Below are 15037 nucleotides of genomic sequence, written 5' to 3'. Positions count from 1 at the left end.
GGGAGGTTGTAACAAAGCGGGGCTCAGAAGAGTTATAGAACTTGTAGGAAAATTCTTTAATATCAAGAAACACATGGAACTAGGTAGTGGATACATGTTTGCTAGATTCTACTTTCATATGGCATACAAATGAACGGGTGGCCCATTACGTGATATACTAGTTGCCTTTGGATATTTATTGGTGCAGATTCTAAACATGTAGACAGACGTGCTAGCACGGCTTGAACGAAGGGCAGGAGAATAGTTCCATCTCTAGCAGAGCACGCAGGCCGAGGTTCTAACAGGATCATGCTCTTAGCTTAGACTCCACTTCCTTCTTCCTTCCGGTTTTCCATTTGGGTTACATGTAGGACGACGGTATAAGCACTTGGCTCCTCAAGGTCTATATGTTCTGGGAAATTCTCCGGGATACCCATAGCATTAGCAAACTAGCAATCGGGAGTTACCGTGGCGTGAATCACACAAGCATGTTTTCTTCATCTAGAAAGGGTCACCCGGCCGCTCCAGTAGAAGCCACGTCTTTGGTGACAACATGGAAGCCCGTATGCCTTGTATCTAAAATGTCTAGTCGAGGCCGAGCTTGATTCACGAGAAAAAATCGTGACGCCGGATGATTGTTGGGTTACTGTTAACACGGATACATATGGTGTGTTGCCGCTATAAGACGAGAAGAAAACTGATGTTGTGTAAACTTGGAAACTGTGAATTGTGTTCGTGAGGGAGTCAGCTTGTGTGCCAACAAGGATCCTGCATTAGTACATTTGTGCCTAAAATGGATTGCCTTTCTAGCTTTGGGATTTGTGAATCCATGCCACCCCAAGATTTTCTGTATGTTTGTTGTGAGAAAGTGACACGTAACGAGTCAATAAGTTGCTTCCTGATAGGTGTAGTACACCGATTATGCCTCCTGTCACACTACAGATATATGCTTGCATGACTAGGGAAAACAGAGGCCCAATTCGGTCGCCAACAGATAATCCAGGTTCTAGGACATGTGTGCGTAAGAATTAATATGCAATACCAACCATTTCATGTGCCTATCTGCATAGAAAATCATCTTATGTGTGGGAAGAGAGTAAAGGTTGCTGCACACTTATATACTACTTGTATACGTGCACGAACAGAGACTTGCATATAAATCCGCATAAAGCACACCATGTATGCGCAATATATATTTGCAGGTTCTGTGTGTTTTCTGGTCATGAATAATTTCTTGGATAAAATCCAATGTGCAATTTGCTTGCCACTTCACGTTGATATTAGTCTCCTTAGGCTTGGGGTGCATGGGGAAATTTGACTTATCCAGATTATTTCTAGTGCTAACGGTGATTCTTCATTTGACTGACTACAGTAGTTCAAAGCTAGGTAGCTTGAGATCTTGATGGCTTAGTAACACTAACTATTACACTATTTACTCTGTCATGTCTGGACCGGATCATGAATGCTTAGACTTGCAAATGTAATTGTGCCTGACTTGGTATATTCACTGACTAATTCAGTTTCTCAAAATGTGTCTTTTCAAAAATATCGAGTCACGGATCTAATGGTTATATTGATTGGTGAGATGTAGAACAAAAGGAAGTCAACACTTCTGCTTTGATACACCCCCTTTAACACATCATGGCCAAGATCGATCCGTACCCCTTCGTAATTAAAGGCATGGTAAGAAATATTAAGTCAGGTCTAATCCTATTGAAACCCCGGATTGTTCTCGCCCACTTGGTCATATACTGGTGAGAATACTCAACGCTGGAGCACACATCTTTGTCACCGCCTTCCCGTCAACGGCTTCCTAGGGCAGCTTTAGGTGCGGGCAACGTCCCAAAAACCCGCAAGCTACTAGTGCACGTCGCCAGACAACTTTGTGATGTCGGGCTCAACAACCAATTCACTCTCATCTAGCCGGCAGCTCCCGTGGGTTCATGGGCCTATGCTCAAGGTTTCCCTCTAATTGAAATTCAAGTCTGGACTTTTTGGTCTTAATTGATAGTGCCAATCAATTAGAAAAATAGATTGGGATCATTCGATCAAAGCAAATAGTAACTTGACACCTGAATTCATGTTTATGCTCTGCTCTGGAATATGGCGATGAGGAGCCTGTCTTGGACTCGTGGTTGTAATTGTTAGGAGCTTATTGTTCTTGGTCGGAGGGCTCTTGAACCTCCTCAAGGTATTCTGTCTGGATTAGATGATAGTCGGGGCTACTTTTATGGTACACGTCTTTTTTCTGACAAAGTTACGAGAATAAATCAAAATATAGGTTGGCTAAATGGGACATAATTTGTAGGCCAAAGGACAAGGGGGCTTGGGATTTGAAAACCTCGAAGTGAAGAACAAATGCCTACTTAGTAAATGGCTATACAGACTTCCCGTTGAGAACGAGGGTTTGTGGATATAATTATTGTGCAACAAATACCCACACTCTAAAACCCTCGCACAAGTAACGACATAGCTGACTGATTCGCCGTTCTGGAAATGGGTGATGCATACAAGGGTTGTCTATTTCAATAGGACCAAATTCATTGTTAGAATCGGTAATACCACTAGGTTTGAGAAGATCATGGCTAGGGCACACGCCAGTGCCCATTTAATATCCTACCCTTTCCAATATTGTACAACGGAAAGAGACTTTCGCCAGTACAATTCTAGGATCGGTTCCTTTAAACATTCAACTCAGAAGATCACTACTGGGGGAGCGATGGGATAGGTGGCTACATCTTATGCGCACGTTGATGGAGATTAACTTCTCTGATGAGCCTGATACACTACACTGAAGACTTTTGGTGTCAGGGGTACTCTCAGTAAAGCAATGCATACAAATGTGATTAATACTAGTCCAATCCCAAAGTCGCTTCACATTTAGAAAATTAAGGTGCCTCTAAAGATATTTTTATGTGGTTTGTTTACAAGGAAGTAATCTTGACCAAGCAAAACATGGCAAAACATAGTTGGGAGGGTAGTAAACGGTGTTATTTCTATGATCATGATGAATCGATTCAACATCTATTTCTCGAATGCCCATTGGGCAAACTACTGGGGTGCACAATGCATGTGGCCTTTAATGTTGTCGACCTAATAACATAGACACTCTATTTGGGACTTCGCTAAATGGGGTAGAGCCTAAATTGCCAGTGCATATTCGAGCCGGAGTGTGCACATTACTTTGGGATATATGGACTACCGGAATGATGTGATTTTTAACAGACAGAACAATGGAATTTTTTTGCAGGTCATCTATAGAGCAATTGCCTGGATCCGTACGTGATCCTTACTCAGCCGTGTGGAAGTCAAGGAGCATATGGCTTATGGGTGCAACCATTGGGAGACAGTAGCACGGGATACCTACAACCAGTTTGATGACGGTCCAAAAATATGATAGATGTATAGGCATCTAGTCTTATTTTTACCAATTGTGGTTTTGATCATCTTTTCGAAGTCATTTTGAGTGCTTGTATTGTACTGCCTACTTGTTGGAGTACTTGATTTAGGTGGTGTTTAGTTATCTAGTCCTAGGACTTTTTCTAGTCCCTAGGACTTTTTGGAAAAGACTCTCAAGAAGGTGCTTCTAAGGACATTTAGTAAAAAGTCCCAAAAAAGTCTCACCCTGTTTGATTTGCTAGGGACTTTTTCTAGTCCCAACACAAAAAAGTCCTTGGAACCAAACACCCCCTTAATAATACGGCTGCATGCATCATCTTCTATATCTAAATAGCTAGCCCCCACTAAGATATTTCTCTCAACATGCAAGCATGCCACCTCATCATTCAACATGCATAAGAAAAGGCCCACCTCAACATGCAACTATGCATATTAAAAATCCACTACGACATGCATGCATGTAAAAATTCCATTTTTATGCTATTTACATTTAATTATTATATACTTTGAGAAACTATTGTTTCAAGAATTCATGTTCTGTATAATCAAAATCTCATTGAAATATTGCAAACATTCCCACAACAACGTGCGAGGCACGGCTGCATGCATCATTGTAATGCAGAGGCCAGGGCAATCCTCCTTTTAAAAAATATGATAGCAAGGGCTCGAGCAAGTGAGGAACGATGCTCAGGAGCGGCTCCGAGCAGGGAGTGGGCAGGGCAGCGCGGGGATGCATGGGTCGCGCGTGGTCGGATGGAAAGGTGAGCTATGAGCGGAGGGCACTAATTAGGCTCTAATTACCTACCTATCAAAAATCAAAGGATTCATTGGATGGATGAAAATACCTTTTACAAGTTTTTAGGGGGGGGTGTACGGGAGCAAACCTCTTTGTTGAGGCAGGTTGGGATCGGTTAGTTTAGAAATCCTGCTGAGAGACTGATTGAAGGTACTATTGAGATTAATGTGGAAGTATCATTTTGTGAGGAAACACTCTCAGGCTCCAGATGAGCTTGTGGCGAGAGACCATAAAAGAAATTTTATTTAAGCGACAACATGAGTTGTACCCCATGTTCGCATTGCAGAATCGGCAGAGCTGAGTGCTATTCGGAATGGTCTATACTAGCAGGGAGAATTGGATGCAAGATAATAATGTGTACTCCCTCCTTCCATCTATATAGGGCTTAATGCATTTTTTAAGACCACCTTTGACTATTGACAAGATTAATAGTACATGACATGCATAATGTGAAAATTATATCATTGAAAGCTTCTTTCACACATGAATTTAACGGTGTGCTTTGTGTAAGTTGCATGTCATATATTATTTCTCTAATATTTGGTCAAAATTAGCCTCAAAAAACGCATTAGGCCCTATATAGATGGAAGGAGGGAGTACATTGAATCAGATAGCATACTTGCGGTGGAGGCTATTGCATGAGCGCATGATTATATGGGTCCTGTTTTTTTTTGAAAATGGGACATCCCGGGCCTCTGCATCGAAGAGATGCATACGGCCACCTTTATTAAACAAGCAAAAAGGTTCAACACAGGTCTAAGAGTCTCCAACAAAGCTGCTCACAGAGAGCTAAGGAGCAAAAAATAAAAGCCACAGCCGGCCGGCAAGAGAAAGACAGGAAAACTAATTGCCTATCCTATTACATGATCGCCATCCAAACCGGCTGAAAATATCCCGTGCTACCATCTCCCATCGGATAGATCCAATAACCAAACGCTCTCTGGCCTTCGTTGGAGTGAGTAATGACCACATATGGATCAACACAGTGGCTCGGAATATAACCTGCAAAAAATGAGTATTTGATATTCTGTTAAAGACTAAATCATTCCTGCAGTTCCAGATAGCCCATAATAATGCACATACTCCTACACGAATATGTCTCGCTATTTGGGGCTCAATCCCATCCAACCACGTTTCAAATAACGTGTTAATATTATGTGGAGGAGTAATATTAAATGCCATGTTAACTGATTGCCAAAGAATCTTTGTCATGGGACAATCGAGAAAGAGGTGTTGGATTGTTTCATGTCTATCACAAAAGCTACACCGACTGGATCCAGTCCAGTAGCGTTTAACCAAGTTATCCTTAGTTAAAATGACTTGTTTATGCACAAACCACATGAACACTTTAACTCTCAAGGGAACTTTGACATGCCAAACATGTTTCGACGTAGGAATAGAACTAGAATTAATAACATTCAAGTGCATCGATTTGACCGTAAATTCTCCATTTCTAGTAAGTTTCCAACACAAACTGGTCTGGACGTTGAGAAAGTTGAACCTCCATTAGTCTTCTCACAAGATGGAGCCAAACTTCCCAACGGTTACCGGCTAAAACTCTCCTGAAGCTAATATGTAAAGGCGTGGACTGACATACCGTCTGAACGGTCGCATCTCTTCGTTGAACAATGTTGTAGAGAGTAGGATACTGTACCGCCAATGGCGTATCCCCTAGCCAGGTATCCTCCCAGAATCTTGTAGAAGTACCGTTACCGATAACCACCTTGGTCCGGTTAAAGAAGAGCGATTTAACTCTCATTAGGCCTTTCCAGAAAGGCGAATCCATCGGCCTCACTGTCACCTGGGATAATTTCTTGGACTGAAGGTACTTATTACGCAGAATCTGAGCCCAAGTAGCCTCGGTCTCTCAAGAAAGCTTATACAACCATTTGATGAGGAGACATTTGTTCTTTACCTTGAGATTTTCGATACCAAGACACCTTTGGTGCTTCGGTCGACGAATAATGTCCCATCTAGCTAATCTATACTTTCTCTTTAACTCATCACTCTGGCAGAAAAAACGAGATCGATAGAAGTCAAGTCTTTTCCGAACTCCCACTGGCACTTCGAAAAAAGACAAAAGAAACATGGGCATACTGGTGAGCACCGAATTAATAAGAACATGCGAAATCCAAAGCGAGCTGAATACATTTAAATGTATTCAGCTCGCTTTGGATTTCACAAGAATTGACTAAGGTTATTGTTGCAGAGAAGCTAATGTGGTTGCTGATAGCTTAGCTAAACTTTATTTTGTTTCTAGTTCGTCTGAACTCTGGGACTCTACTATCCTCGACTTTATTCTTCCCCACAGTATAAACGATATGTCAATTATTTGAGGAATAATGTTTATGATGTTCATTTTTGTGTGTTTATTTTTCTGTTCACGTGGTTTTGTTCTAATGTTCCAAATATGCCTACGGGGTTCAGGATAGAGTGGAAGTCTCTTCCAAATGCAGGATTTAAAAATAAAAATGTACTATTGAATTGCCATGGCTCTAGGTTAAAAAATCGTTTGGAAATTCTTCAACCCCGAGACACATAAGCAAGGTAGTAGTTGCTTGTTTGCCAACTGCAACTTATACTATAGATGATGGCGCTCTTCTGCAATCTTCTTCCTATTAAAGAAAACGGCAGTTCTCCTACGCTTCTTAAAAAAAAACGTATACTATAGATGAGTACATTTCGTTCAAAAGCAAACAGTGGCCCGTCCATGCGAGCTGTAGTTGTCTTTGTATATTTCCTAGTAGCACAACCAGTGTAGTAGGCGTGCTGCATGACTGAAGGAAGGAAGGGCAGGAGAAGAATTCCATCTTGAGCAGAGCACACCAGCGGGGGCGTAGCAGGATCATCATGCTCTTAGCTAGATTACACACGGATCCGGTGAATCACTCGCTAAAGCATAGATGTTCTCTTCATCGAAAAGGATTGATCCAGTCCATCTTTAGTGAAACACATGGAAGTCGCGCGTGTGGTGTTGGGCCGAGTTGAGGTCATCTACCTTGTTCACCGATCCAGCCATTTTTGCGCAGAAGAAGAACACCATTATCTTCTTGACCCACTCTCAGCCCGCCCAAGCCCCAAAATGTTCAGACAGACATCACCAGGGCTCGAGCTTGATTAGCACACAGAAAAAATTCAGATACCTGCTTAACAGCAAGCGCGGTGTGGTAAAGATAAATATTGAGTAGTGTATGTGCAGTGCAGGGGTATACCAGCCACTTGAAGAGAAGCGTCATATGAGCTTAGGCCGCCGGATGATTGTTGGGTTGGAGTTAACGTGGGTATACGTATTGTGTTTGCCGTAGTAGCATGCATGAGAAGAGAATAGATGCAATACAAACTCGATGACACTATGAATTGTATGATTGTTAAGTATATCATGAGCGACTCAGCTTGTGTGCCAGCGAGGAGCTTGCATGAGTAATTTTTTGTCCCAAATCAATTGCCTTTCTTACAATGCGATTTGGGAGTCCTTGTCACCCAAGATTTTCTTGAGCGTGTTTTTTGTGAGAAAACGATATGTAACGAGGCCACCAGCTGCTTTTTGGTAGTTGCACTACGACAGTGGTGTCTCCCCATCGAATGAACCTGGGTGCTTTTAGCTTACACACCCCTCCTATCACACTATATATGTATGCTAGCACGGCCAGGCAAAAGAGATGTCCAATTTCGTTGACAACACACAAGCCAGGTTCTAGGACATGGGTACGTAAGAATTAATATGCAATACCAACCATTTCATTCATGTGCCCTTTTGTGAAGAAAAAACCATAATGATTGTTGTAGACGTAATTGTATATGTACGAGATAGTTCCTAAATGGTCGAACAGAGACTTGCATATAAAAAATATATATATATATCCAGAGAGAGCAGAGCACACCGTGTGTGCGCAATATACACTGCAAGTTTTGTGTATGTTCTGGTCATGACGAATTCGTTGGACAAAATCGAAGGCCATACCCAGTGCAATATGCTAGCCTTTTAATCTGGAGTGATATTAGGTTGCATAGGCTTGGGATTCATTAGGAATTTTGACCTATCGACATCGTCCCCTGTACCAACGTAGATTCTTTCTGGAACCAACCGTATAGTAGTTCAAAGCTAGAATCGACTACTTCTACGTGTTCATCAACAAATTATTTCTCCCATGATCTGTAGTTGGTCATTCATCCCAGCCACCTTTCTAGTTCAAGCGGGTTAGCTGAGAGAGGATGCATGCTTCCATCTCCTCTGTTTTGGTGTCTTTCTCCTCCTGTCCCAGCGATGTTCTACTTCTGTTGCTGATGCACTGGTGCAGGTCTGAGTCTGACCTTAGCCGTCAATCTCCTTGTTGAAGATGTTGCTCGGTACGCGGTGCTTCGGAGTGCTAGGAGCGCGGTGGGACTTCTCCGGTGGGTGCAGCGGCTTTGGTCTTTTTCGTTTTCGTCGATCTGCCGGTGTTCGCATTGGTTTCTTTCTTTTTCTTTGGGCTTGGTTGTGCCGCAGCCCCGGCGCGCTTGATGTATCGTATGCTTGGTCATTGCTTTTGATGACCTCTTCAACCTCCAATTTTGAGGCCTGCCTGCCGATTTCTTGCATGGCGGTTACAAGGCGAGGTAAATGCCGAGGTTTGATCTGATGTTTGCTGTCCTTTCCACTTTGAGGACTTTGTATGTTGCCAAGTGCCTGCATCCTCGGCGAAGCAAACTCCTTCAACCACCGCGTTCATTCCATGGATCAAAAGGAGGCATTTGTTGCAAGCGCACCTGCATGCTGTTGGTGGCAACCAGAGCTGTACTTTCTCAACTATTCTTCTAACTCCGGTTAACAAATATGCGCTACTGAGATGCCAAGGAATGGCTTGCTAATCATACCAAATGAATATTTTCATGAAATGTAAGTCCAAAATCACCTTACAATTTTCCGAAGGTCCTATCGTGTTGAGCTACTTTAAGGAAATTTCAACATATTCATACAATCACATCCCTACGATCATAAGACCCTTTATTTTTTAGAAGAAGAAAAGGATAATAATGTTATAAAACTTGTTTGAAAATTCTTCAATCTCAAGAAAACATAACCAGGTAGTGGTTGCATGTTTGCAAACTTCAGCTTATTACATGGCATACTTTGTTCATACGAGAGTAGTGGTCCAAGCGTGATAGAGTTTCCTTTGGATAAAATAAAATAGAAGGAATGAAGACTTTGAAATCTGGAAAGCATGGCAAATGAATATTTGCATGCAGAGAGTGGGATTTTAGATCCCGGGTGCCTAGACACCCCCTTATCCCTACCATACATTCAGAATATGGTGCATTGAGATTTGTGCACTTCATTGTAGCCAAGAAATTCTATTAGCAGTTCAGATGCCTCATTAAGCGCAGAGAGACGTCCGAGGTGACACCTTTTACAGAGCTCGCACGTGAACTTGTTGTCTGCCTTGCACATCTCTATCCTTCCTGTCATACTCTCACATTATTTTAGCCTGATATAAAGTTTCTTTCACATAGTCACATCACAGGCATGCATGCACAGTGCCACTCTCACAAAGATTTTCCTGCTCACCCACTCTCTCCAACTTATGTTAGACATAAGCAATTACGCTGAACAAGTTCTTTCACACCTTCTCTTTGTCACCTATACTAAAAAAATATCACTCTCATTTCTCACAGTCACACATCGGTAAACTCTTTTATTTTTGTCTCTCTTAACATGTGAAGTCACATGCAGCCTCCTCTCCCTCAAAAGTAAAAGCTGTGCTACTCCACTGAAAAAAATTTTACCGACCACTGTTCCCCTCACGGGTCGGAATCTCTCCTGCAGGCCTACTCTGCCTGCTACACACTAGGACGGGCCCTCTTGTCTCGGCAAATTGCCTAGTTAATTAACCTGACACCACACAAGGCCAGCTGCTGGCTAGGCCACGTCACGAATATTAAAATTGCTGAACGGACTAAGACAAGGGGGTGCCAGGACTCCCGGGTGCTATAGCACCTTTTCGTTGCATGAAGCGTAAGTCCAGTCTCACCTTCGTTCTTCTGAAAAGTTCCTATGTGAACAATTTCATAGAAATTTCAACGAATCCCTACAATCTCATTCCTACGATCATCATCGTCGTCAGAAGAAAACTCTTCAATCAATCTTAGGACATGGAACCTTGTAGTGTTTCTTGTTTGCCGACTATTACATGGCATCGATACTTTGTTAAAACTATGAACATCGGTCCATGCGAGCTGTAGGTTGTAGTTGCCTTTTGGATACTATGTGAGCTGTAGACTGTAGGATTTGGTCTTCCAGATCGGACGATTACGGTATTATAGTGTCGTTTCTCTTTTGGGAGCATCGTTTGTGAAGCAGCGATGGAAGTCAGAGGAAGGAGGCGGAGCAGTTTCGTCTTGCACGGAGCTTCGGTGGAGCTGTCAAGTCATACCTGGCCAACAGGTGCTACGCTGAGTCATGTCTGTTTGGCAGGTGCTACACACGATAGATCTTCCAGAGTCTTCGCGACTAGACGGGCGAGCGCAGGGCGGTGGCGTTGTTGGGCGCCGTGATGGGGTCGACGGATGTCCGCACTGGCATGTAATTGTCATCCTCCTCCTCTCCGTCTGCCGCTCTCTCAGGAGAGCTGGCTCCTTCATCCTCCTGCTCTAAATCTTGTTGGAGGGGATTGTTGTTGTCTTCGGCACTATCCGGACTGTTATTATCTCCTGTGCCGGTATCACCACTTCTGCTTTGGCGGGACTTAGAGCGGCGCCGCTGACGTCGGCGCTTGGGTTGCTTCTTGGAGGAGTCATCCTCCGCTATCTCGTCGCCATAGCCTTCGTTGGGTGTATCCACCATGTATATGTCATATGACGAGGTGGCTTTCCAGTGCCCTATAGGCGCTGGTTCATGTTCGTCTCCTACATCATCGTCCATACCGTCGATGTCTTCGGAGTCGAAGTCGAGCATGTCGGTTAAATCATCGACAGTGGCTATGAAGTGGGTGGTGGGTGGGCATTGAATTTCTTCGTCGTCCGCATCCCATTCCTGTTGGCCATAGTCCGGCCAGGGCTCTCCTGACAAAGAGAGAGACCTTAGTGAATTCAGAATGTCGCCAAAGGGCGAGTGCTGAAAGATATCCGTGGCGGTGAATTCCATGATCGGCGCCCAATCGGATTCGATTGGCAGGGGCGCGGATGGTTTGGAGTTCGGAAAAGAGTCCGGCACCTTGGAGTCACGGGCTGTGCAGAGGGTTAGGCTAGTGTTCGACTCGATCGCCATTGAGACTGCAGCCCCTGAGGCAATGTCTAACCACCCGTCCTTGGTTGGCGCAGTTGGCTCCGAGCTAAGGGTCGGAGCTGATGCGGGCGCGGCCTCTGGGGTACTGTTCGGCGGCAGGGCTAGGTCATACCCATCGTGAAAGTGCGGCACGCCCGGCTGTGGGTCGAATCTGTCGAAGATCAAGTCTCCGCGGATGTCGGCCATGTAGTTCAAACTTCCAAATCTGACCTGATGGACAGGGGCGTAGCTTTCAATCTGCTCCAGATGGCCAAGCGAATTAGCCCACAGTGCAAAGCCGCCGAATACGAAGATCTGTCCGGGGAGAAAAGTCTCACCCTGGACCGCATCGCTATCGATGATAGTAGGAGCCATCAAGCCTAACGGCGACGACACATAGGAACTCTCAATGAAAGCACCAATGTCGGTGTCAAATCCGGCGGATCTCGGGTAGCAGGTCCCGAACTGTGCGTCTAGGCTGGATGGTAACAGGAGGCAGGGGACACAATGTTTTACCCAGGTTCGGACCCTCTTGATGGAGGTAAAACCCTACGTCCTGCTTGATTGATATTGATGATATGGGTAGTACAAGAGTAGATCTACCACGAGATCAGAGAGGCTAAACCCTAGAAGCTAGCCTATGGTATGATTGGATGTTGTGATTGTTTTCCCACAGACTAAAACCCTTCGGTTTATATAGACACCGGAGAGGGTTAGGGTTACACAAGCTCGGTTACAAAGGAGGAGATACACATATCCGTATTGCCTAGCTTGCCTTCCATGCCAAGTAGAGTCCCATCCGTACATGAGACAAAGTCTTCAATCTTGTATCTTCATAGTCCAACAGCCCGGCCAAAGGATATAGTCCGGCTGTCTGGAGACCCCCTAATCCAGGACTCTGTCAGTGTGCATCCAACTCGCTTGCTCACGAAGACCTATGGTAGTTTGAGGAAGCGCATCATTGGAATATACAAGCCAAGTTCTATAATTAAAAATTCCCACTAGTATATGAAAGTGGCAACATAGGAGACTCTCTATCATGAAGATCATGGTGCTACTTTGAAGCACAAGTGTGGAAAAGGATAGTAACATTGTCCCTTCTCTCTTTTTCTCTCTTTTTCTTCTTTTTTTTCTTTTTTTTAGAATTCGTCCAGAGTCTCATCCCGACTTGTGGGGGAATCATAGTCTCCATCATCCTTTCCTCACATGGGGCAATGCTCTAATAATGATGATCATCACACTTTTATGTACTTACAACTCAAAAATTGCAACTCGATACAAGAACAAAATATGACTCTATGTGAATGCCTCCGGCGGTGTATCGGGATGTGCAATGAATCAAGAGTGACATGTATGAAAGAATTATGAATAGTGGCTTTGCCACAAATACGATGTCAACTACATGATCGTGCAAAGCAATATGACAATGATGTAACATGTCATAACAAATGGAACGGTGGTAAGTCGCATGGCAATATATCTCGGAATGGCTATGGAAATGCCATAATAGGTAGGTATGGTGACTGTTTTGAGGAAGGTATATGGTGGGTGTATGATACAAGCGAAAGGTGCGCGGCATTAGAGAGGCTAGCAATGGTGGAAGGATGAGAGTACGTATAATCCATGGACTCAAAATTAGTCATAAAGAACTAACATACTTATTGCAAAAATCTATTAGTTGTCGACACAAAGTACTACGCGCATGCTCCTAGGGGGGTAGATTGGTAGGAAAAGACCATCGCTCGTACCCGACCGCCACTCATAAGGAAGACACTCAATAAATAAATCATGCTCCGACTTCATCACATATAACGGTTCACCATACATGCATGCTACGGGAATCACAAGATTTAGAACAAGTATTTCTCAAATTCACAACTACTCAACTAGCATGACTCTAATATCACCATCTTCATATCTCAAAACAATCATCAAGTATCAAACTTCTCATAGTATTCAATGCACTTTTTATGAATGTTTTTATTATACCCATCTTGGATGCCTATCATATTAGGACTAATTTTATAACCAAAGAAAATTACCACGCTGTTATAAAAGGCTCTCAAAATAATATAAGTGAAGCATGAGAGATCAATAATTTCTATAAAATAAAACCACCACCGTGCTCTTAAAAAGGTATAAGTGAAGCACTAGAGCAAAATTATCTAGCTCAAAAGATATAAGTGAAGCACATAGAGTATTCTAATAAATTATGATTCATGTGTGTCTATCCAAAAGGTGTGTACAGAAAGGATGATTGTGATAAATTAAAAAGCAAAGAATCAAATCATACAAGACGCTCCAAGCAAAACACATATCATGTGGTGAATAAAAATATAGCTCCAAGTAAAGTTACCGATGAATGAAGACGAAAGAGGGGATGTCATCCGAGGCATCCCCAAGCTTAGGCTTTTGGTTGTAATTAAATTTTACCTTGGGGTGCCTTGGGAATCCCCAAGCTGAGGCTCTTGCCACTCCTTATTCCAAAATCCATCAAATCTTTACCCAAAACTTGAAAACTTCACAACACAAAACTCAACAGAAAATCTCATGAGCTCCGTTAGTATAAGAAAACAAACCACCACTTCAAGGTACTGTAATTAACTCATTCTTTATTTATATTGGTGTTAAACCTACTGTATTATAACTTCTCTATGGTTCATACCCCCTGATACTAGCCATAGATTCATCAAAATAACCAAACAACACACGAAAAAACAGAATCTGTCAAAAACAGAACAATATGTAGTAATATGTAGGTTTCAAATACTTCTGTAACCCAAACAATTCTGAAATATATTGGTGGACGTGAGGAATTTGTGTTTTAATTATCTGCAAAAATAATCAACCTAATCGCACTCTTCAGTAAAAATGGCAGCAAATCTCGTGAGCGCTAAAGTTTCTATTTTTTACAGCAAGATCGCAAAGACTTCCCCCAAGTCTTCCCAAAGGTTCTACTTGGCACAAATACTAATTAAAAACATAAAACCACATCTAAATAGAAGCTAGATGAATTATTTATTACTAAAGAGGAACAAAAAACAAGAAACAAAAATAAAATCGGGTTGCCTCCCAACAAGCGCTATCGTTTAATGCCCCTAGCTGGGCATTGATAATTTCAATGATGCTCACATGAAAGACAACAATTGAAGCAAAAAGAGAGCATCTTGAAACACGTGACAAACACATCTAAGTTTAACATACTTCTTATTCATAGGCATCTTATAGGCAAACAAATTATCATAGCAAGCAAAAACTAGCATATGCAAGGAAGCATAAAGAAACAATAGCAATCTCAACATAACAAGAGGTAATTTAGTAACATGAAAATTTCTACAATCATATTTTCCTCTCTCATAATAATTAGATGTGGGATCATAAGCAAATTCAACCAAATAGCTATCACATAAAATATTTTCAACACGATCCACATGCATGCAAAGTTGACACTCTTCCAAAATAGTGGGATTAACAATAACTAAAGTCATGACCTCTCCAAACCCACTTTTATCAAAAATTTCATAAGATTTAACATTCTCCAAATATGTGGGATATAAAGTTGACACTCTTCCAAAACCACTTTCAATAATATTGCAAACACTATTATCAATCTCATATTCATC

The 15037-nt window shown here is 42.5% G+C and overlaps 1 long non-coding RNA gene across 1 annotated transcript; it reads right to left on the bottom strand.

The window, feature by feature from the left end:
• Positions 1-6670: 6670 nt before the first annotated feature.
• LOC125526435 lies at positions 6671-7462 on the bottom strand. Its single transcript, XR_007291672.1, has 2 exons — positions 7387-7462; positions 6671-7286 (listed from the first exon to the last, which is right to left on the bottom strand). It is a non-coding gene; the product is annotated as an uncharacterized LOC125526435 (long non-coding RNA).
• Between the last annotated feature and the right edge of the window lie 7575 nt (positions 7463-15037).

This window comes from Triticum urartu, unplaced genomic scaffold (assembly GCF_003073215.2).
Source record: "Triticum urartu cultivar G1812 unplaced genomic scaffold, Tu2.1 TuUngrouped_contig_10107, whole genome shotgun sequence".
NCBI classification, from domain to species: domain Eukaryota; kingdom Viridiplantae; phylum Streptophyta; class Magnoliopsida; order Poales; family Poaceae; genus Triticum; species Triticum urartu.
Note: the sequence above shows the minus strand (reverse complement) of the source record. Positions and strands in the feature narration are given on the sequence as shown.